This window comes from Chanos chanos, chromosome 1 (assembly GCF_902362185.1).
Source record: "Chanos chanos chromosome 1, fChaCha1.1, whole genome shotgun sequence".
In the NCBI taxonomy this organism is placed as follows: Eukaryota; Metazoa; Chordata; class Actinopteri; order Gonorynchiformes; family Chanidae; genus Chanos; species Chanos chanos.
This window is the reverse complement of record NC_044495.1, coordinates 18,892,830-18,915,348: the sequence shown is the minus strand read 5'-3', so window position 1 is coordinate 18,915,348 and position 22,519 is coordinate 18,892,830. Positions and strand designations below refer to the sequence as shown.

Here is a 22,519-nt window from a genome sequence, read left to right as displayed (position 1 = left end):
AGCATAACAAAATCATGGATCCTCTGAAACAAAAAAAAAATTCTAAAATGTGGATTAAAGATTTTGTTTCTCAGGCCATTTTGACCTTAAATTTGTATTGCAAAATAAATAAACAAATAAATATATGAAAACACAGTTAGGTTGAGGACAGGGCTTAGTATCGGCTACCCCAATATTCTCTTTGAAATACACATTGGTTTTCAGTGCTTCATGGTATGAAGCCACATTTTTGTACTGTTAATTTTATTTATTCTTATTTGTGTCATGGATCCTTGTCGTGTAATGTAGACGGCACCACAACAACATAAAATTACTTAGAAAATCAATGTATCAATGTCAGAGTCATGATAAATGTGTTTATCTGAATGTGTACGTACCTACATGCAGTGCACGTGTGTGTGTGTGTGTGTGTGTGTGTGCGTGTGCGCGCTTATCACTGTGTTTGAATGTGGGTGTGCTAGTGTGCATTTGTTGCTGCATCAGTGCTGAAAAGGTCTGAGCTCCATTCTAATCAATATTATATTTGTGGAGATGAGACCCCCTCCTGCAGAGCACACTCTCACTATCACAGTATCAAAGGTCACCTGCTGTCCCTAGCCATAACAGTATAGGTCCACACTCAAGCTGACCTAGCTAGCAAAGAAGACATCACCTATTTCATGGTGAATGTTTACTTTGCTAATTAGCAGTGGGTAATGAGAGTGAAAACACTATTGATGTGCACAGGCTGTCTCCAGGCAACAAAAGCTTTGATATGTTGCTGAAGCACAGAGAGACCAAAGGCTTTGAGTCCTCAGTTCCTCAACAAGACCAGCTGCTAGCACTCTCACTGTCAATAGTAACCTTTCAGTCCTAATAAACCTGTTAACAAACCTGTTCTTATTTTAAGACACTGCATGAGTGTAATATAATCTTTGTGGTTCAGCTTTGCTGAGTTTGGGAAAAAATAACTACCATATACATTTAGCAGTAGACATCTTTGTGAAGAGGTTTGATGCCACCAGCATTTGTTACATATTTCTGTTGTGTCCATGCAGGTGATTGCTGATCATTGTGCTTAAGGAGGAAAATGTGTTCAGTAAAGCCTGAGGATAGTGTCAGATCCTAACTCTCTACTAATGTTAGCACTGCATATTAGTCCTTACATCCACACTGATCTGCATCATGATATTTCATTCACTGAACCAAAACCACCTTCGTTTCTGTTCCCTCTCTATTTTGTGTAGATTCGCCAGTGCAAGTGTCATTGATATGGTAATTTGCCGTGGACAAAATGTTAATATGAACAGGACAATGGATAAGGTTTGTATTCACAAACAGCCTCAGAAGAGCATGGAACAGTCTCATCAACACAGTGGTATTAACACACACACATGTAGGAGGTAAAGGAGTGTAGGATGAGGTTTGTGTAATGATGGTCTGCTTGCCAAAGGCAGGGTTAACAAAGCCTGCAGATCTCCACTGACCTTTCTACATAGAGTAGAAGAGGACCTACTCCACTCCAGGGTGCATTGCAGTCACTGTAGGGGCTTTCAGAGGTCCTCAGTGCCAAACTTACAGTGTGCGTATGTGAAATGCATCAGTGATCTGCCCCCATTTAGGATACGCTCTCTTTCTCTCCATTGAAAGGGAAAGGGAGCCTCAGGGGGCTTTTGTGAGGGTTTGTGTTAGTTTTCTGTGTATGATGTAGCATCATGCTTTTGGCTGTGGTTAGCAGGCTAGATATTACAGAAGAAGAGAATGGTGTGAGTGTCGATGAATAAAAGCATGGTAAAAATGGTGAGTGCAGGTGTGGGGATTTGCAGTGTTAAAAGCATGGGGCAAATCCCTATGTGTATCTTCGGGAAAAATTAAGGCAACATCAAAGATTTGGGGAGCGGTGGGGGGGTGGGGGGGGGGTCATCATGACGATGATCTTCTAGGGCTGTTGTCAGTTTTTAAAATTCCGTCTGACCATATTACTATGCAGTTTCGCTAACCCTGGAGGAATGACAAGACTTCTTTGGAAGCCTTGTATGGAAGCTAATAAACGTTTTATGTCTAAAGACTAATACTTTCTGCGGCTTACACATACTCTTTGAGGCGGTTGGTCCTAGCTGCCAGCTAAAGTCATGCTTGTATCTCAGTGCGACCAATCAAAGTAAAATTAGGTTTACTAACACTTCTACTTCTGTTCAAAACACTCTGATAAGCCACATCTGCATATGTTCATGCCTTTCACGGCTAGAACAGTGCACTCTTATCGCTTCCAACAGCCCGCCTATATCTACAGCACTGCTCAGTGTGCACTTCCTCTGTATGAGCACTAATGCTCCTTTTTGCGAAAGCAATACTGCATGAAAAATCCTTTCAACTATTATTTGAATTGTAAGGGATATTACTTGGCCATTATGTGAAATATACATAGTGGAGGCACCTAATTTTTCACATAGCACATATCGACGTAACCATGCTTAATTTGACTTGCATTTCTTGCGGTTATCATCCACTTATACAATGGATTTAATTGAAAAAGACACTACGTCTGGCGGTTGGAATCTGGCTTTAATGCTAATCCACAAGCGATGATATATTGCAGTGAGAGCGCTATTGCTGGTATCCTGAAAAATTGAAACAAACATTACTCCTTTTCTTTCATTGCAACGGGTGTAATTACTGTTTCACTCTGTTCAGTCCTACCATTAGAAGTAGAGAAAAAATATGTCACACTTTCCCTTCCAGTCCTCTTTTTTCTTTTTGATCTTGCTCTGTGTGTTTTTTAATTTGTTTGTTTGTTTGTTTTTCTTCATTTTTACCTTAGCTATGTTATACTTAAACACTAAAAGACAAAGGAATCTATCCTTCATTTGCCCCTGGTTGGGTTTAGTTTGTATTGTTCATAACCACTGTGTGGCTTTATTTTTCGTTTGGGGCCTCGATTCTGTCTGCCCATGTTGAAATGAGAGTTCACAAAATTTCCTACAGCAGCCTTAGAGGAAACTGCTTGTGCGTAATCCCAAGTTTTTCCTTGTTACTTGGCAAATATTCAAATGATACATCTCATCTAGTGATGGATTTATGACTTTGTAGTAATATCTCATTGATTTACTGCCCATTTCTTTTATGATCAGATCTGCCCATTGCATAGTTTAGCTTTTAGTCCAGTTTCAGTTGCAGCCATGATTCTCTAATCTAGATGACTGTGACACTGTGCAATATTCATTCCTGAGTTATGCAACTGAGTCAGTTACAGGAGCCAATTAAATTAAGCGATCATTGCTCTGTAAGTGGTCCAGTAATGTGTGACAAAGAGAGGAAAAGGAGAAAGAGAGAGCATTCCCACAGTGGAGTCACTCATTATTGTTCAAAATATGCCAATTAACCCATTACCTCCCGTGTTCAGGCATGATGGGAATGCTTGCCCCAGCAATTTTATCAAGAAGAATAATCCGTGTCTAGGGGAAACTGAGAGGGCATGTATGCCATCATATATGTGTTTTTTCCTCAAAATATAGGGTAGGATTTGTCCAGGCTGGTGTCTATGAAACGTTACATTATTGGACCAGGGTGAAATTAGTAAGTTCCTAAACAAACATTACGAATGAGATACACGCCCATCCGCATCGGCACTCTCATGGCTCCCAGAGCACTCTTATTCCTTTTTTGGCTTGACTGACCCTGGACAAGGTCTCGATGTCAGGGAAAGGGTTGGTGGTGTGCAGTCTTCGTCAAGAACTGTGAAACTCCACCCAGGCAGGAAGACATCTCTAAGAATAGCAGCAACTGTAGTTCCACCCTCTCTCGCAAACAGAGGTTTCTTATCTGAGGAGGTGTCTCAACCCTCCTGTGTCTGTGCAAGCTTCCTATTATTGCATAATTTGAGAGCGTTTCTGGTGGGGAGTGTCATTCAACGCGAACATTCAAATTCTGCTGATAATCAATTTCACTGATCTGTTTTTTTTTTTTTTTTTTTTTTTTTCAGTGAATCCTTACATAGCCCCAATTAAGTTTGTGATAAAAGGACTGAATTTAGGATTTGCACGCCTTATCTTAATAAAGCAGTAGTCCTGTGTGTACAACATGGACCAGAGTCACTGGAATGTTTTTAGATGTAAACCTCTTTTTGTGACATGCATTGAGTGCCGTGTACCAACATGTTCTAAGGTGCATCTAGCATACCTTTCGGGAAAATGTGTCATTCTTCCTGTTTGTATCTTGCCCTCGCAAGATCACCCTCCTTATATAGTACGTAGTTATTCGTCTGTGTCAACATGTGTAGTGCTATGTGTATTGGTGGAGAGTTTTTTTGTCAGTATCATTTTGTGGAGGACCATTTGATGATATCCTATAGTTGCATCTCAAAGAAGTCTGTGAAAGAAAATGTTCTCTTACATGTAGCATAAAACCCATAAAGCAGCAATATTACACAAACTAAAACTTTTTAGAAGCCTACCCTAAACTGCTTATACATGGATATTTAGAAGACAAGTTCCTGTTTCTGTCATTTTGATTGCTATTTATTGTAATTAAAAATAAAACAGACCTCTGACTGTAGATGATGAATTGCACTAGCAGTAAATATTTATTGCAAGTTCAGGTAACAGCAACCACAATCCCTTTTCAAAATGTCATAGTGTTTTCATATTAAAAAAAAAACAAAAACAAGCATTACTGATCTCATACCAGAAATAGGGAGCAAATTTCACCAACACTATCATGTGTCATGGTACACACAGCTGAGGGCCACATGATTTCTTGTTCATAGTGTAGAGGGAAGGGTCCAGCAGGGAGTGGGCTTACATTCCTGATGCCAGAGAACATATTTGGCATTCCTCTTTTCTTGCAGTAGTACTCAAAGAGTCATTTGATTTCCTCCGAGTCTTTCTGCTGGGTGGCAGACCAAGACTCCACAAAGTGATCAGAGGTGTTTTGGGAAGCAGGGAGCCATTCACCAGACTAGAATCTGTGCATCAGCATACAGAATTACTGTTTAGCACATTCAATTAAGTTGCAACCACTGAACAGGGCTAGTAGGCCAGGTGGTTTTTCTAAGAGGGTATAAATTGTTTGGACCCAGTGTGTGGCCAACATTCCCAAATCACACTACTGAATACAATAATGACAGCCCTGTACATTTATTTCGCATCATTTTGAATTATACGTTAAGCTTATTTTTTTTAAAAAAATTACCATGTAGTGAAAAAAAAACCCCAACGACAGTACTATATTGGTCCATTAAAGTCACCCACAAATGATACCCAACATCAAATCCACTGAAATAAAACTATTTCAGGTCAAGCGAAATATTGTTTCATGGAATTGTAGCTACAGTTATTGGGAGGCTGATAATTGCCGAGGCCTCTTGATGTATTACGACAAAACTGCTGTTATAATGAAAGTGCAGTTTGCCGCTACCCGTTCAATTGTGGGCAGTGCACTGAAAAAGTGGTGCTGAAACCGAGGCTGCAACGTCATGCAAAACTCAAAACCTCACCCATAGAGGCGAGAGCGAACGATCACAGGGAGAGGCGCAAACAGATTGGAGCTTCGGAGGTAATCAGTAAGTACTAAATCTGAGGAGATTCGATTGTGTTGTAATTGTTTCACATAAAATGTCGTGTGGGAGATCTCGTAACGCACGATATCAAAACGTTTTCGTCTGCTCTACGGCAGCGCGTTTCAGTGTTGCTAATGAACAGAGGGACCGGTTAGAATGCACAACACACGGTTTGCGGAAGAGCAGGTCAAATGTCTAGAATATGGCGGAGCTTGAGTGAAATAATTCAACTCCATTTTTTAATCATACACTGTTTTATGTCAGTCTAACGTGAAATGAAATGAAAAACTTTGGTAATTTTTGGAAGGACCATTGTAGATGATTCAGTCCCATGCGTTGTGCTAAGAACTGGATTTTGTTGTATCATGTTCCTGATGCTGTGGAAGTTATAGCGGAAATGGAAAAGTTGTACGAATGAATAGTTTAAAGGAAAATATTTTTGTTACAGAATATACAGGTGTTTTTAAAACGCCACGTCTGTTTTCATTGAGCCATCTTTCATGACCGTTGTGGATTGTGTAAATCATTGTATCATAATGTATCAAAAACATGCTCATAAAGCGCCTATAATGCAGTCACTTGGTTCTTTATGTGACTGATTACGGACCCCGCCTAGTTGGACTCGAGTTGTGAGTAGTATGTTCAGCGGAGAGTTTCAACTCGATAATAAGAATTTGTATTTATTGTTTAGATAGAATCAAGGAGGATTCATTAATTAGAATGTCGTTTTCCCCCTCGAGTTAGAGGAAAGGCTCGCTTAGACACGGAAAATATCTGTAGACACCGATAGCCTACGTCCCTCTGGGTTCCTATTCCATTTTTGATGGTAAGGTTCCGTTAATTATCGTGTATACAAAACTGTTTCCAGTAAAACCACAAAGTTTTCTAATCGATTTGCCTTTGTTAAGATGCTTAATAAGAGGATGTGAAACTGTTGCATGGTTAAAAAGAGTGAGTCTGGCTAGGAGCTAGGGTCCTGTTGCTTCTTCATTTATTTTTAATAGGTTAATCTTTTATGACAGCTGTCTGCGCATTATTGTCAAATAACCACTCTGACTTTAAATATTTACCGTGGGATCTGTTAACCGAATATATAACATTTAAATTGGAAAACTTACTTTCAGTGATGTCCTAAATTGTACTTCTAACGTCTCGTTTTCTCTTTTTTAAATGTCTTGAGCAAACACTTATAAAATTTCTGTTCCTAGTTGAAGAAATGTTGCCATAGTTTCATTAAACGTGCTCCAGGAAAGATCATCCCGTGTAAGGTATCACTCACTTGCTATGACAATTGCATCAATTGTCAGACTCATCCATTTTCTTAAGAACTGTGGATGCTGATTTTTTATAACAGAAGAAATTCCTTAACTCCTGTACTTTCATAAAGATATGTTTGCACTAACACTCACTAACACTGTCTTAGTCTTAATCTAAAGCAGAGGCTGATATTATGGTCTCAAATAAAGATCATTCATTTAGAACAAATTTTTATCACCTGAGCATTCCCAGTAAAAGCGGTCTGTGTTAGGGGATTCCATCCTTTGCTTCCATTACAGTTATAACTGTATCTAATCTATAATTTAGCATGGATAATGCTGTTCTTTACTAACAGTGGGACATGACAACCTCACTGCACTAAGGTGTGACCCCAGTCTTCTCCCTCTTGTAGCAGAAGGAAGGAAATCCCTGTGATAGTGTGTCCTCTTGGGCACAAAGGAATGCCGGTTCAAAGACTCCTTTGGAAAAACAAAATGAAGGGTTTCTGACTTCCTTTAGATAGACAGACTTATTTCAACCTTTTGAAGACCTGAAATGTCTTCTCTAAAATATATCATATTTCACTTCAAGTAGAAACAAAACAAGGTCGTTTAGATTCTAGTGTTTATGAAGTTTTCCTGCAGGGATTTGATATCCAACATAAAGACATGGGATTTTGTCCTAGTGTAAATGAATGCAGTGGAAATCTTGCGGAAGGCTGTTTGGAAGGCCCAAGGTATGAATCTCATGGAAATTCACTGGTTTCATGTAAAAGAACAGAGGACTGGTCTTCCTGTTACTGAAACAAATGTTGTTCTAAATGTTGGAGATAAACAGAACCCCCAGGGCACATATCTGAAGTAGCCCCTGAGGAGAAGACTGTATCAAACTGGCCTTCCACCAAGCCTGAATCACAGTCATGTTCCAGTGGTATGGCATTTGACCAAGGAGCTGGAAACTGAACCTAGCTATTAGGCTACTGATGTTGCTGTTGGTACCAAAGCAGTTAATGGGAGCTGTTGGTAAGTCCCTTAAACTTATAGGAAACTGAAAGGGCTGTGAGGAAAGAAGACGTTTGATGGAGGAAGAGCAGAGTGGAGTGGAAAAGAAGGAGGTGGCTGTCCCACAGCGTGCTGGTTCACTTCCCTTTTAGGCCAAAGGGCCTTGTGAAACCTGGTGGCCCTGTGATGCTTTCCTTCCTTCTTCTGTCATGTGGTAGCTGTTAAGGGAACCAGAGCAGCTTTCAAGGGTATTGACAGGTCAGCCATACACTGTCAACTACTATTTTTTTTTCTTAACTCATTATATAGTGTGGTTCAGTTGTCTTTGACACTACCATAGGCTGGGTACTCATGTCATTCTCTCTGTGTGGAAATGCTGTCAAGATTGCATTAAGACCAATTGGATTAATTGAATGCAGCCTGGTTTGGGTGCTTAGCAATGCTACCACTTTGGTCCCAGAGCAATTCTCCAAGCTGTTCCCATACATCATTGTTCTCATTCATGTGTGAAAGTCTTGACTGATTTCTGCAGCAGCTATTTATTGCTAGCTAAAATGTGGAAGTTTAGGACATTCTTTTTTATAGCCATGCACCAGTTGAATTACCTCATCTTAGGGGCTTGAATTCTTAATGTAAAATCTGAAGACAAAATGGCACTTGTGGGATTAGGGAGTGGACTGTAGTTTACTTGGGGTGTTTCAGTTGGACAGGGCTCATGGAGGTTTAGCTGTTAAATATAAAATTTAATATATAATATATGGTTTAGTGCAGAGAGAGAGCTTAGAGCTTAGGACCCCTATAGTTCCCTGACATTTGACATAGAGGTAGGACCAAGTTACAACTGATCATCATATTGCTTCTTTACTCTCATAATTTTTGTCTCCACCAGCTGTTTGTTACACGCTAAGCTGCTTAAAGGTCCCAGCGGTGGGGTGTCATGTCGTTTTGGTGGTTAAAGTGACATTGTTTTAAGTGGGAATGTGTGGCAGTCATGTAGGTCAGTTCAGAAGGTTTATGAAATAGCCCTGGACATCTCACTCTCTGGGCATGTTGATCAGGGCCTGGAGTGGGTGGTGAGTGGGCAAAACAGTGTCTGCATCTCAAAGAGCTCAAAGCTTCATAGCTTGACATCTTTTTCCCATCTAAGAGTTTTTTTTTTTTACTTTGCCGAGCAAGCAAAAAGTAACCGTTTGTGGGTAGATACATAAGGCCTCATAAACTACTACGTGTTTCTGTTTCCTTTTTCTCTCAGCCGTTTACTTTTTCTTTGAGCAAAAATTGTTTGCTTAGGAGTCTGTATCAGTTGTCCTTAACAACCTACAACATAGGCGAATTTATTGATTTGCAAATCTCTTGCAAGGTGTATTTATCTTTGACTGATTGAGCATGTTAGTTAAAACCTGTACTGTTCACAGGCCATAGCATTTGTTTCAGAGTTCCTCACATTTTAAACCTCCTTTAATGCTGCAGGGGCCTGCTCTTAGTACCTCAGATCAGAGAGCTGGATCAGGCACGTATTCAAAAGCAGAGTGTTTAGCATCGTAAAGAGTCAGCTCTCTCCACTAGTGCTTTGACTGTGTTTTAAGATGGATCAGGTTCAGAAAGTGCAGAGAGTCTAGTGGACTAAAGTGAAGCAGACCGTGATGCCTTAACGTACTCTCACATTCTGTGAGTCCTGTAGAGATTTCTCACATTTTCAGATTTTAATGATCTGCTTCATTGAGAATCTTTGAATTCCGTCTCCTGCAGTTATTATGCTCATTGGTTTTGGTTATATTGTCTGAGGACCCTCACAGAAGAGGGAAGTTAAAATGACCAGATCACCAAGGTGTGTCTTGCCATCTTAAAACTAGTGATTGACTAAATTTTGTAAAAAAATATTTTAATTTGAGATAAATAAGACTATGAATTTTAAGAGCCATCCCTGTTTAACATGTCCTAGTGTTTGACACATTTATCATCATGGTCATCCTGGAGCAGTGCTAATGTTACATGAACATTTGATTTATGCTCTCCAGCAAGACTGATAGCACAGCCAGTTTGGTTGTTTGGCATACAAAGAAACATCATCAGTGTGGGTGCTTAGTAATTGATCAAATTTATATTTTTTTGTTTGGTATGTCACACTAAAATATCATACGCATCACATCCCTTATAGTTTGTATGAGCTTAGGTTGTGAAAAATCTTTGACAAGCAGCACAGTGTTCGTAATCCTGTCATATCTGAATTTTCCTTAAGCGGTGATTCACACTGAATAAACAGTCAGTGGTCTAGAGATGGGGTAAATTACAAGGTCTGATGGCCAGCGAGTCACTTTATCTTTTGTGAGGAGTCTGGTTCTGGTGTAATGGTCTTGGCACTTTAGTCTTGTAATGATTGCATGGTTTCCTCTGTAAATCTGTCCAAAACGAGATCCAGAAAAGTCCTGACAAACTACAGAACGAGTGCATTTGTCTCCTTCCCTGCTGAGGTTTGTGTTAATAACAGGGAAGTGCTTCACTTTGTGTACTCATTACAACCAGTCTGTGTTCCTTTGAAACACTTGTACCTGCGGGTCAATATGACAGCAAGCTCCATGAAGGTTTTAGTCTACTGTGGAGTAATCATTTGGCGTGGGTACAGTATTGTAATGGAACTTTTGTGCTTTAAGTGGTATCTTTTGGGTGTTTTTCCAACTATGATTATTATTATTTTTTAACATCTGGCTAGTTGTTAGCCGTCAGTTGTTTTGAACTGTTTCATAGTCTTTTTGAAAGTTTGAGTGTTGAGCCTCGTTTGAGCTTACTGCTTTTTCTTAATGAGTAATCGTAAAGAGAAACGCTCTTGGTTTCATCTGTGTAGCAGTCCATTAGGATCACTAACACAGCTAAATCAGTTCCTCTCATTCCACTGCTTACATCAGCCATCTCTTGCTCTCACGTTTCATTTCTTGGAAATGGACTAGAGAAAAAAGATGTATTTTAAACACTGAGTAGTCAGGGAATGAACCTGAGAAACCTTTTGTCTTTTTGTTGTTGAATTGAACATATAGTCTATGGGATGAAGTCCAGTTCATGAACCCGAGCGGTGTCTGTGGCTGTAATTCATGAACACGTCAGGTCTGTATTGTTTTGTCTCTGGCTTCTTGATTTAAGTTGCCAGTATCCACACAACCACACCTGAAAGCGCCATAAAATAATATGACACATGACAGTGAGCATCTTCATTATGAAGATAGCATGCAGCCATTTAGACGATGCTTTTAACTTGAATGCAGCTACATGTAGCCTAGGTTATTTGTTCAGTAGTGAACTTGTTTCTTAATTTCTTCAGAACTAATGTTGATTATGTTAGCACTTTTGTGAAAAACTTTGCCTCTTCCCCATCTATTTAGAGTCAGTGCCACATGTTTGCTGTAGCTTACTGTAGTCTAGATCACCCAAAAGCATGCATCTGTCTAAGGTTTGTTTGAACATGGGGCCTTTATCACTGCAGGAACATTTTCAGGAATTCAGGAACGTTGCCCTCTTTTCCACTGGAGGAACTGGGGTGATTTTGGTTCCTCAAGCCTAGCTCCTGCCAACATTTTTAGTACATATTGCCAGAGTAGGTACTTTGCGATGTTTTGGGAATCACTGGGGTGGAGCTTCCAATACTTAATGCTGCTGATTGGTGAAATACGAGCTTCACAGAATGACCAAGCAGGCCAACCGCCATTTTTGGTCCTCTGCATGTAACAAAGTAGCTAAAATGGAAAACCAGAAAACACCAAAAGTGGTGGAAAAATGGATTGACATGGAATGCAGGCCTAATTTAGTATTAGGAGGATGAGATTCAGAGAGAGTTTGAGTAGTCAACTCAGAACAAAAAAGCATATCGGGACATTTCACTGAACTAGTCATACGTACTGGTTATGCTGCAAAACAGCATTGGAAAAACATTTAAAAATGACACAGGATTACAAAAGCTATTAAGGACCATTTAGTCACTTACTCCTGATTTACATAATCTTCAGGGATCTTGTTTGCAGTGGGAAAGCAAAAAAACAAGTGCATCCAAGAACAGTGTAGTCCCTATTATGAATATTTTTGGTATAGTTCTGAACGCTATAGTTCCTCAAAAAGTTCCTGGGCCTCAGTGGAAAATTGGCACATGCCTTACCCCTAGTCTCCTTTGCATGTGGATAGGAATGGTATTATTTCCATAAGGTAGGGTCTTTGAATAGCATTTTTCATTTTACTGCATGTTAATTATTGATATCATAATTCAGAGAATCTTTTTGTGCAAAGACTCCATGAAAAAACGTGAGCCACATGATTGCAGTCACATGCTTGCCTTGATGGCTCTGTGGTGAGGATCCAGGCTGAAGAGCACTGTGGTCATAGGTAGATCTCACAGATATTATATCTGGCTGATGTTTCTCACCTGGGAGGATGTGGGCATGGACGTGGGAAAGGCTATGATGAAACGTAAAGTCTGTAAGATTAGGCTTAAAGGATTCAGACAGCTTCAGCAGGGCTACCATACCTTTCAGATATTGATTTACAGCCCTGTCCTTTCCCCCCCTTTGGGCCTCTGTTGTTTTTGGGTCTTCTGCAAGCTGTTTATGTCTCATTCATGTCGGGAGAACTAGGAGGAGCTTATGGGAGGTCAGGGGACAGGCCAGAGGCCTCTCATGTTTATGGGGTCATGGGTGAAGATGGAAGGCTGAGGTGACTTTTACAAAGAGCACCATAAAATTACCAGATTACTCTGTGGGAAAAGTAGTGCGAGGATAGAACTAGTGAGGTTTTTTTCCCCCCGTTATGTTCCCACGGTGAATTCGTATCGTTTATATCAAAATCTCTCGAGAAAAAAGTTCTGAGAGAAACCTTAGCAGCATTGGCTACAATGGAGCTTAAGATATCCCAGGCCTCTGTAATCTGTGACAGTTCGGCTACCAAGACGATATCGTTTTTGAGGTTATTACTTTGGATTTTGTGAGAGAAACAAGAGAAACTGTTTTTGTCACATCAGTAAAGAAGCGCCTTATTGTGTTATTATGCGGACAAGCCAAATGCCCCTCTGATTAGCTGTTTTGGAGCATTTGCTTTTACAGGCCCGTCTTGTTCAGGGCTCTGTGTAAAAGTTACCATAATATTTTGTTTTCTCTGGTAGTTTGGTGTGCAGTGGAATCAGGGCCTCGTTGAAACATGTGTGCTTGATTAAGGATTCCTTTGAATCCACAGACTTGTAGAGTCCTCCACACATGTGCTGCTCTTGGTGTTCAGTGGGCAGCTCTGAATTCTAGATCAGACCTTAGGCCAGTCATAGTATTTTGTGTTCCTCCCTCACAGGAGTTGCTTTGGGCATAGCTCAGCTGATATAAAATTAGTGCCAAAGCCTTCAGAGAGACTCAGGATCTGAGTGTGGGTGCAGCTTAGAGAACGTCAGGTCTCACTTGTCGGTGCTGTGTGTGTTTGTGTGTGTGTGTGTGTGTGTGTGAAGAATGTGTTTGAGAGTGTGTCCTTTTCAATGCATGTGCTCGTAGTCATAGATGTCTTTTTAGGGAATCCTCTTGTGAGACATTTTAGACAAGCTTCCAGTAGACTTATTTGTTTAGATCGTGTGTTTGTACTTGTGCATGTGCAGGCAAGTGAGTGTTACTGTGCTTTACTCTATCTCCCACTGCAAAATATTTAGTTGACTTTGGAGTGGAGTTTCTCACTGAGGTCCTTAGAATACTTGTTAGTTGTCTTTGTATCTGAACCTTGTTCATTGGGGAGCTCACAGAGTAAGAGAGCTGGTACAAATCATCCTTTATGAATGACTTACTGTCTACTTTGCTTTCACAAAATAACTAAGTAATATTTATTTCAAGTTATTGTTTTTTTTTTTCTTGGGGGGGTGGGGGGGGGTGGGGGCTTGATTTGTTTGAAGGGAAGGCAGTTATTGTTGAATTATCTACTGCTCTTGAACCGTACATACGATTTATTTTCTGACAGTAATTAGCTTAATGAATGATGATTAATACCGGGGTTGTTAAAGTATTTGCTGAAGTGAACAAATGCTGTCATGCTGCTTTTTTTTTTATGTTTTTGTTCAATGTGCTCAACGTGTGTTCAAACTTTGCAACTCAGCCCTTTTGTGTGTCTGATTGAATCCATTAGTTGTGCTGCATTTGCATTTAAAGTAGCTTTTGGATTTCAGCTAAAAAGCTTGCCCTGTTTATTTTACTCTTTTATTTCTTCTTCTAGTATGATTTGGTCAAACTGCGGGCTCACTGCGTAGGAGCATAAGCTTCCGTCTGCATGCACCATTAACAGTGGAAGTTGACTAGTGTAATCCACTCACAGATGCAAGTGTGTGCCTGTAAAACTCTGTCTGAGTGACTTCTGATCTCCACAAGCCGACTGGATGCAGACTTGATAGCTGTAACGGTAACAGTGGACTACTATTAGTGATATTTATGTTTTGAATGGACTTTGCTTTGGCCTTAACAACTTTCTAAATTGTTATCCCTATCTCAGTCAGGTGGTGTGCAAGGTCTACATAATGTACAATCTGTGGTCCTGATGCAGGTCATATGATTATTCTGCTGGAATACTTTTTTTTTTTTAAACAGTGAATGGGTGGGGGGGGGGGGGGTCTTGGTTTTCCCTTTAGATAGCATCCAGACTTAATGGAACTACATGGCATTTGAAGAGCGGGTACAGTCCAATGGCTTGTCCGTCTAGTGAACTACCCCAGCTCAGTCAGGGGCTCTGTTAATACTCAAAAGGCTTTGCTTTTCTGCAGCAATTCTTCGTTCTTCTGATCGATCGTACCGAAAGTGACATTAATCATTTAAAATGCCTTAGAGATGGCATGAGTTATACACCAGGACCACACTCAGGACTTGGTCTAACACAGAGGTTGGTCTGCAATTAAGCTTCCTTGCTCCTCAACTGACACCAAATCTTTTCATCATCTTACATAGCAGGGGACACTTCAGACATGCTGTTTCGAAATGCCACCCAGAATGTCAAAGCTTAGAATGCAGGAGTGCGCTCTGTGAATCCTGTATGGAGAGTCATAGCAGTAGAGAGCTTGCACGTGCTGTGGTGCTGTTGCTTGATTTGTTTGTTGGAGATGTGCAAGAACCAAGTTTATTTTGAGTTTTAGTTATTTAGATTGGGGAAACACTTTTCAACTCTTGTTTCTCTCTTTATGAACAACAAACTTGGACAAATTGACATCAGAAAGGGGTAATGCCAAGTCAAGTATATATGGTTCCCATGTGAGAATGACCAATGAGTTCTAGCATGCCTTTTTGATGCTATTAGTTACATTTATGCTGATAATTTTAAAGCCTCCATAACCCAAGGCACCTTTATTTGAAAAAAAAAAAAGAAAAAAAAGAAAACAGTTTATGGGCTGACATTAAAAACTCATTAACACACGCTCACTCATGCACACATGCACATACAACGCCTACGCTTCTCAATCGTTTTCTCATTTCTCAGTGTCATTGGTGTTCCTGCTGCAGCTGTCTAAGATGGCTTGGTTTGCAGACTGTGACAGTGCAACACTGAGGTATTGATTACAGGGCTCATCTCATTTTTGATAGGAATCAGGTTTCACACTTGTGAGTGAAACAGTATGTCAGTGAGGGCTTTGGTTTCAGCACAGACCTGAGCAGGCTGGCAGAAAATTAGCCCTGTCACAGTCATGTATGGTCACGTTGCCTCTGATGACATCACCTGCGGCAGTCTTGCAGGCACATGCTGTGCTATGTTTGGCATGTTGCTCCCTGCGACTCCTACCCTAACTCACTTTCTCTCACACACGCACACACAGATGTCTGTAGGATAATGCTGGTTTGTGCCATGGCAGAGCAATGCAGGAGAGCCGCATGAATGTTAGCTACCATTAAATTCTTGTTTGTGGCTGGCCCCAACATTTCATTTTTCTCTGTTTTTCTTCCTCTGTTTTTTTTCCTCCCTCTTTCTTTAATTTTAACCCTTTTATCAGTCCCCCTCACCCTCCCTCTGAACACACTCACACACACACACACACACACTCACACACACTCACACTCACACACACACACACACACACACACACACACACACACACACACACACACACACACACACACTAAGTTCAGGTCAGTGTTGTAGACGGCCTGGCTCTCAGCCAGAGGCTCATGGTAAGGTAAGCACTCAGACATTTCCCTAGCAGACTGAAATGGGAAAAATAAATATTGAGCCAGAGCTCAGTTCTTCTCTATTCAATTTGCTCCTGTGTGACTCCAAGGATGGGGGAGGGGCCAACATAGAGACCAGCTACTCAGGGTAACTTTCAGTTTTCTCAGTATTATTTACTGCTTTAGGAAATTGCAGCTCTGTAATAGGAAGTCTTTAATTTTTATTGTTACGTAAGGCTGACTGATAAAGTGCTAAATCTCCCTCTCTTTGTGTGTTTGCTATTATTTATATGTCCCAGAAAAAGAGATGTGCCAAGAAAACTGCCAGTGGGTGTTAGAATACTGGATGCTGACTACACAAATGTACACCTTATTCCCTCTCTGTCCTCCTGTGCCTTTTCATGTTGTCTTAGGAAGACGTACACAAAAACCTTTTAACAACCCCCCCCACCCCCCCATCGCTTCGTGAGGCTGCGTACGGGTTCGCAGCTCATCACCCCTTCATCCTCAGAGCATGCAGCCTGTGGTTTATTGGACACCAGTCTCTGGTTTCCGCCACTGCAGGGGAGCTTGGGAGATGGGGGGGCTTGCATCCTAATCGCAACCAGTGAGAGCTTCCTGCCGCCATACCCTCCCATGTCAGAAACCTACAGACGTCCCCTCTTCGTGTCAGGGATTGATAACGCCCTACAGCTGACCCTAAGCCACGCTTATTTAGTTAACATGTGTTTTAAATTTGCCAGCAGCTGCAGTCCTCCAGTGGCTGTTAGGAGGGAATGTTTCAGAGTGTACTGTGTAGAGGTGTGTATATATGAATAGGTCTGTGACAGGACTGGATGCTTACATCTGGCCTTTCTATGCTTGAGGTCATATATTTCTTTTCCAGAGGTTTGGAACTGAATCAGGTAGGTGAGGTCAGCGTGAACAAGTGATTAAGTAGCAAGGGAATCTTTAAGAAAAAAAAAAATCAAGCCTGCTGCTTTATTGCTTTTTAGTTATTAAATGCAACTGTGTAAAAAGAATAAAACAAAACCAAACAAACTGACATTAAAAATCAAAAAAGGAATATTATTCTTTTTTTTCCTCCTTGATAGACTTGCTTGGTAAAGTGAAGAAGCAACATTTTACCTGGGGGGAAAAAAAAAAAAAAGTTGTGAGGAGTGCTTCCCAAGCTTATTCTCGGAGCTCTTCACTTGTTGTCTACTGCCCAGACTTGTCAATGAGTGGATGCTTTTAACAACCCTCTCCATCTGAGTTAGGCGTGGTTTAGGACCCAGAGGCTGGGATACGTGTGAACAGGAGAGTGAACATATGCTCTGGACTATAACCCACGATCTTGTTTAGACATGTGGCTCACATCTTTTGAGCTGCTTTCAAAATGCAGCTCAATAACTTTTCAGCAAAACTCTCCTCACTGTAATTTTACAGTGTACTCAAATGGCTAGTGACTGCCTGAAACCTGATGCTTCAGTTGCTAAATGCTGAACTGCTGAGAGCTGGTAAAATGTGCTGGCTATGTGTGCTAGTAAATACTGGAGTATGGCCTTCTCTACATGCGCTGGAGACTTCCTTACCACATGGGTCCCCAGGGAATGGATTGAAAGCCAGGGCAGCTGTCACATCAATCTCTTGTCAGCCCCCCAGTGACGGTCAACCCAGTGTAGAATCACAGGCACGGTGCATGTTGAGAGAGAGAGAGATACTGAGATGCATCAGAGCATTTCTTCATCAAAATACTTTCACTTTACCAAGTCTGTGCTGCCTTTGCCTCTCACACAAAGGTGATGGCCTCATATGATTGTGAGGGTTTGTGAGGAGATGTTTTTTTTCAGTTAATCTTGTTAGTTAAGGTTTTTGGTGTTTACTAAAGCAATTGCCTACAGTTTGTATTCTTTTACGTGATATACTAATCTCATGGTACAGTCATTGCTACCTTATGTCACACCCCCCAGCTTCCTCCTCCACTATGACAAATTCTAATATTTACCCAGAGCTCCCTACAAACTATGGAAGGTCATGATGCTTTGTCATGAGATTCAGTCCACTCATCTCAAATTTGGTAGATCTGTTCATTCTTAGCCCCAGTCCCTCAGCTCCATAGCAAAATGTCTCACAACTTGAACAATGTATGTATGGCCTTAGCTCTTCCAGACCTTGCACTGATTGCTTGAATAGTTCTTTGTGTCTTTTTTGTGTCTGCTAAGATGAGTTTGTCAGAGTCAGAGTGGAACTGTGCCAAAGCCTGTGAACGTGTACTGATCTTATCACCCTGAAGGTCTGATTTCTACAGCTGCACAGCAAAGAGGAAGGATAGAGGGTGGGGCTGCCTAGCTTTTCTCTGCACCTCACCAGATCAATGCTGTCACCTGAGTTTGACACCAGGGGAAAGGATCCCTTGGCAAGGATTAGTCTCTTGAAAGGAAATGGCTCCTGAGATGCATGTGGAAGTGGAATCGATCGTATCTGTAAACTTTGTTTGTCATTACTGTTTCTCTTCATATTGTATGCCAGTGAGGAGCCACACTGAAAGGTTTCCTTATCTTTAAAGATGCAGTGACTCTTGCATTTTGTCCATCACGAAACCTCTAAGTATCTCAGAAGGATTTACGTTATTTCCAAATGCATTAGATAACTTCATTTCCATCACATAGAAGTACAAGACTTCCACTGAGCTGTGTAGCTTGTAACAGATTTGCACAGTTGTGTGGGTTTTTATCAGATAATCAGGGCAGAGCCAGTTTGGTCCTCAGAGACAAGCCTACTGGTGGTCTTTTGAGTCTGCTTTACAGAGGCAAAGAGTTCATCCAACCCAGGGAGTGACCTCATTAAACAGACTTGACTTATCCGTTCGCTGGTCCAATCACTGTCAGTCCTACCGAGTGCACATTCGTGCATAAACACACAACATAACCCAGTGATGGATTATTAACGGCGACTGTAGCTTGAAATCTATGAACAAAAACACTGAGAAGGCAATTTGTGTTTATCTAGTTTACTTGCGTTCCTTCAAATAAAGATATATCTTTGTGCCCTGAGCCAAAAGGAGAAATTATAGCCTGATACAGTGCGTGCCCCTCTGTTTAGAATACATGAGACATTCTTAAACAGGGTTTTGAAACTGTTCTCAGTTCTTTTAATGGAAAAGGCAATGGCAAGAAATGTGTATTGTTCCACTCCTGCACTATTCAATAAGGAAACGCCCTGAAAATCTGTGGAGTATGTCATCAGTGCCTCCTTCAGCCAAAGCAACCAACGCCCAGTTCACTTTTGGAGACCCCTTGGGATATCCCGGGATCCCTCTGTTCATTCCACCATGATGTGTTCAGTTAAGAACAAAAGAGGCAGGCCACTGCTCTACATTCCAGAGTGGAATTCCTATGGATCAGAATTCCATTCCCCTCCTAGGCCTGAGGGCCCATTCAGTGGAAGACGGCAAACAGTTTACATCTGTAAGCAGTTTCTCAATACAGTGGAGAAGAAGGAAAAATGCAGTTATTGTTCCTCTCACCTTTTTTGATCTGAATGCACATCACCATTCAGTGATGTAGAGAAAACTCTCCCGTTGCATCATGCTGGAAGGGCTGAATGAAGAGTTAGAATATTACTGACCAATGTTGTTTAGTTGCATAGTTTATAAATGAAGTTAGAGTTATGTGTGGGTTTCTGCGTGCATCATTATCTTGTTAAACTGTAATTTCTAAATGGCATGGCACTATTCTTTGTGTGGGCGATTAAGTGCATAGAAGAGAGTTGTAGAGGAAGGGAACAGGTCTGTCTAAAGGTACTGTAGAAAGTGTGGCGCGCTCTACTAAAGACTTAAAATAGCCCTTGTGCCCATTTCAGTCATTTCTGTTGAAATTATATCTTTATAACTGTAAAACTAATTAGAACACCTTTTGCTGTTTTGATTGGAACTGTTGTAGTAGTGATCAAAATTTCAAATTATTTCAGTCATGATTGGCAAACATATTTGTGTATTGAAGTAAATGGGGAGTGAGATTCAGATTGACAGAATGGCCTTGTAGAATTGGACTTTTAGGTCTATGTGCAGTCATAGCCATAAACAGCTCACTGTCCTTCGCGACTGACACTGATTTGCCATGTCATCATGCACTGTACCTGTCTGGACATTTGACTGCAGCATTGAGTCAAGAGGTCAGCCTGGTTTGTGGAGGTGACTTTAGTCAGGCTGCAGAATGTTTGAGGGACCAGTTGGATGGGGCTAGAGAACCGCTCTCCTCAGGGTCAAATGTGATGAACTCCGAAAAGGAAAGACTAGTTTAGAAGCAATAAAGGGACAGACGACAGAAACTACTACTGTTTTATTCAGTTAGAATTCTGAAATGTAACCTGAAAAGAGATGTACCACTTTAATACTGACATCATTAGCTCATATGTCAGAGGCAGTTCTACCAGCAGAGGTACATTCTTTATGTGGTTCAGACACAGTCACTGTGTGATGTCCCAGTATCCCAGCACATCTTGCTGGATGAGATTCATTGTAGTGGTGCATAGACATCAGGGTGAACTGTGTCATGTTATTCATTCTAATAGATAATGCCCCATTAGAGCTGTATCTGTTGACATTTTCCACTGTTGGCATTCACAGTGAGACTAATGGAGGTGTGATGAACTGTGACGTCAGATTACCATCTTCCTCAGCCATGCTGTGCAAGGCTCTTTGTGGCTTGCCACTCTGCTGTGTTGGTCTATTGCTAAACTATAGTTGTTTGTGATCAACCTGAACCAGCCTCTCAAATCATCTGGCAAGGCTGAAAGTGGTCAAAATCACAATGTTTGAATTGTCACCCTTTTATGGTGCTCGTCGTGATGGAATGGTCTAGTACATGGAAAATCCAGATCACTCTGAAATGATGTTTTGTCTCTGTGGTAAATGGAAAAAAAAGATCATCCAGCAGACTGAGAAATGTAAAAATTCTTGCTGCCACTTTTTCACCGTACCATTTCCATTGAATTCATATTGCTAGGTATGTGCTGAAAAGAAGTGTGAAGCTGTGATCATATAACACAGTGCATAAGTGATTTGTTTTCACACATTTATTACTCGTAGCGTGTGAGCAGGAGATATTATCTTTGCTAGGCTACGTTTTGACCCCTTTTGTAGAGTCACAAACAGAAGTGTGTGAGTCGATGGATGCACACACTACTGAATGTTTGTCCACCACATGTCCAAAACAGAGACAGAATTTGTGGGCATGACATTTACAGCTGGCCATTTTTGCTGTCTGTGTGAGAGATGATGAGCTGCGACAAGGCTGTATATGGAAGAAGTCAGATTAAAAAACTGAGCAATTGTGACGGGATGGGAGATAAAACATGACTGAGGAGAAGAAGTAATGCTGGGGGGAAGAGGTCAGCAGTGTGATGGATGATTGTGTTGCCATGCTTCAGTTAGACCCATATGATCTTGGGCCGAAACTGCCCTGGGAGGTGGCCTTTCCTAGGGCTCGTCATAGAAATCATACTTTAAACATCCTGTTAGTATGCACAGCTGCATGTGCACAGGAGATAGGGCATGCTGTGAGCATTTTAACTGGTGAGCTTTTTTTTTTTTTTTTTTGTCTTTTTGCATTGTGAAGCAGAGATAAGCTGTTAACTACAGCTGCAACTAGTGATTAACTGGTCCCAGCAGAATGTGACAATTATAGTTTTTTTTTTTTTTTCTTTTTTTTGCTTATAGGGCCACTTATTGAATGAATGGGTGGAACCATCCATAAAAGGTAAAGTGTGCCAAGTATTATAATTATCAGATGATTAACCCATACGTTAATGACATTTTTTAACAAATTCCCTTTTGAAAGACCATCAGGGCTGCCTATTGTCCATAAATGTATGGACACTATAAAAATTGTGAAATTCACATATAAATACACAATAACGTGCACGCATACACGTGCATATACGTATGCATATGCACATGCATAATCAGTCTGCCAATTAAAATGTCAGATGACACAGATCTAAATCTAGATTAACCTTTGTTGTGTTACCTTTACATACATGGTATATGTTGTCATAGGTGTCAGTAAAAATGGCTGAACTCTGGATGTCCTTTCAGCTGAAAAACAAGATTTATGCATGCGTAGTCATTGGTCTCTCATAATGGTCAGTGGTCAGTAGCCAAAGAAGACATGTTTTTAATGGATTTATCATTGAAGTTGTGACTCTGGAGATTCTGTCCTGCTAATTTAGTGACGATCAGATAAACAGCCAGTCACTAATTAGCAGAAGTAGCTTTCGTCAAAAAAAAGTCCAAAACCCAACATGACTGAAATGAGAGCAGGGGGGTCTGACTAGAACTGAAGTTGAGGAATAAGAAATAGTAACGGATGGCAGTGACAAATAGGATCTGCCAGCAGCTGTTTGTTTGGACTGATTAGGAGAGCTGCATGCCTTAGATATATACCTAAAATGACGCTGCGCTCTTTTTCTCTTGCTGTCATTTTACTGTCCCAGACTTCAGCCAGGAAGTGGTTGTATTGTCAGAGGAAGTGGGCTGCTGGGTTAGAGAAGACTACACTCCCACACTCCCACACTCCAAGCCCACTCTTCTTTAG

General features: G+C 40.9%; 1 protein-coding gene across 2 annotated transcripts in view; it reads left to right on the top strand.

Annotated features, from left to right (window-relative positions):
* Positions 1–5,490: 5,490 nt before the first annotated feature.
* Positions 5,491–22,519, top strand: part of rap1b (RAP1B, member of RAS oncogene family) — a 37,770-nt gene continuing 20,741 nt past the window's right edge. The window contains exon 1 of one of the 2 annotated variants that reach the window (XM_030790628.1): positions 5,491–5,539. The gene's annotated coding sequence lies outside the window, so the exon portion shown is untranslated. The remainder of the gene's footprint in view (positions 5,540–22,519) is intronic. The other variant, XM_030790636.1, reaches the window with a different exon arrangement.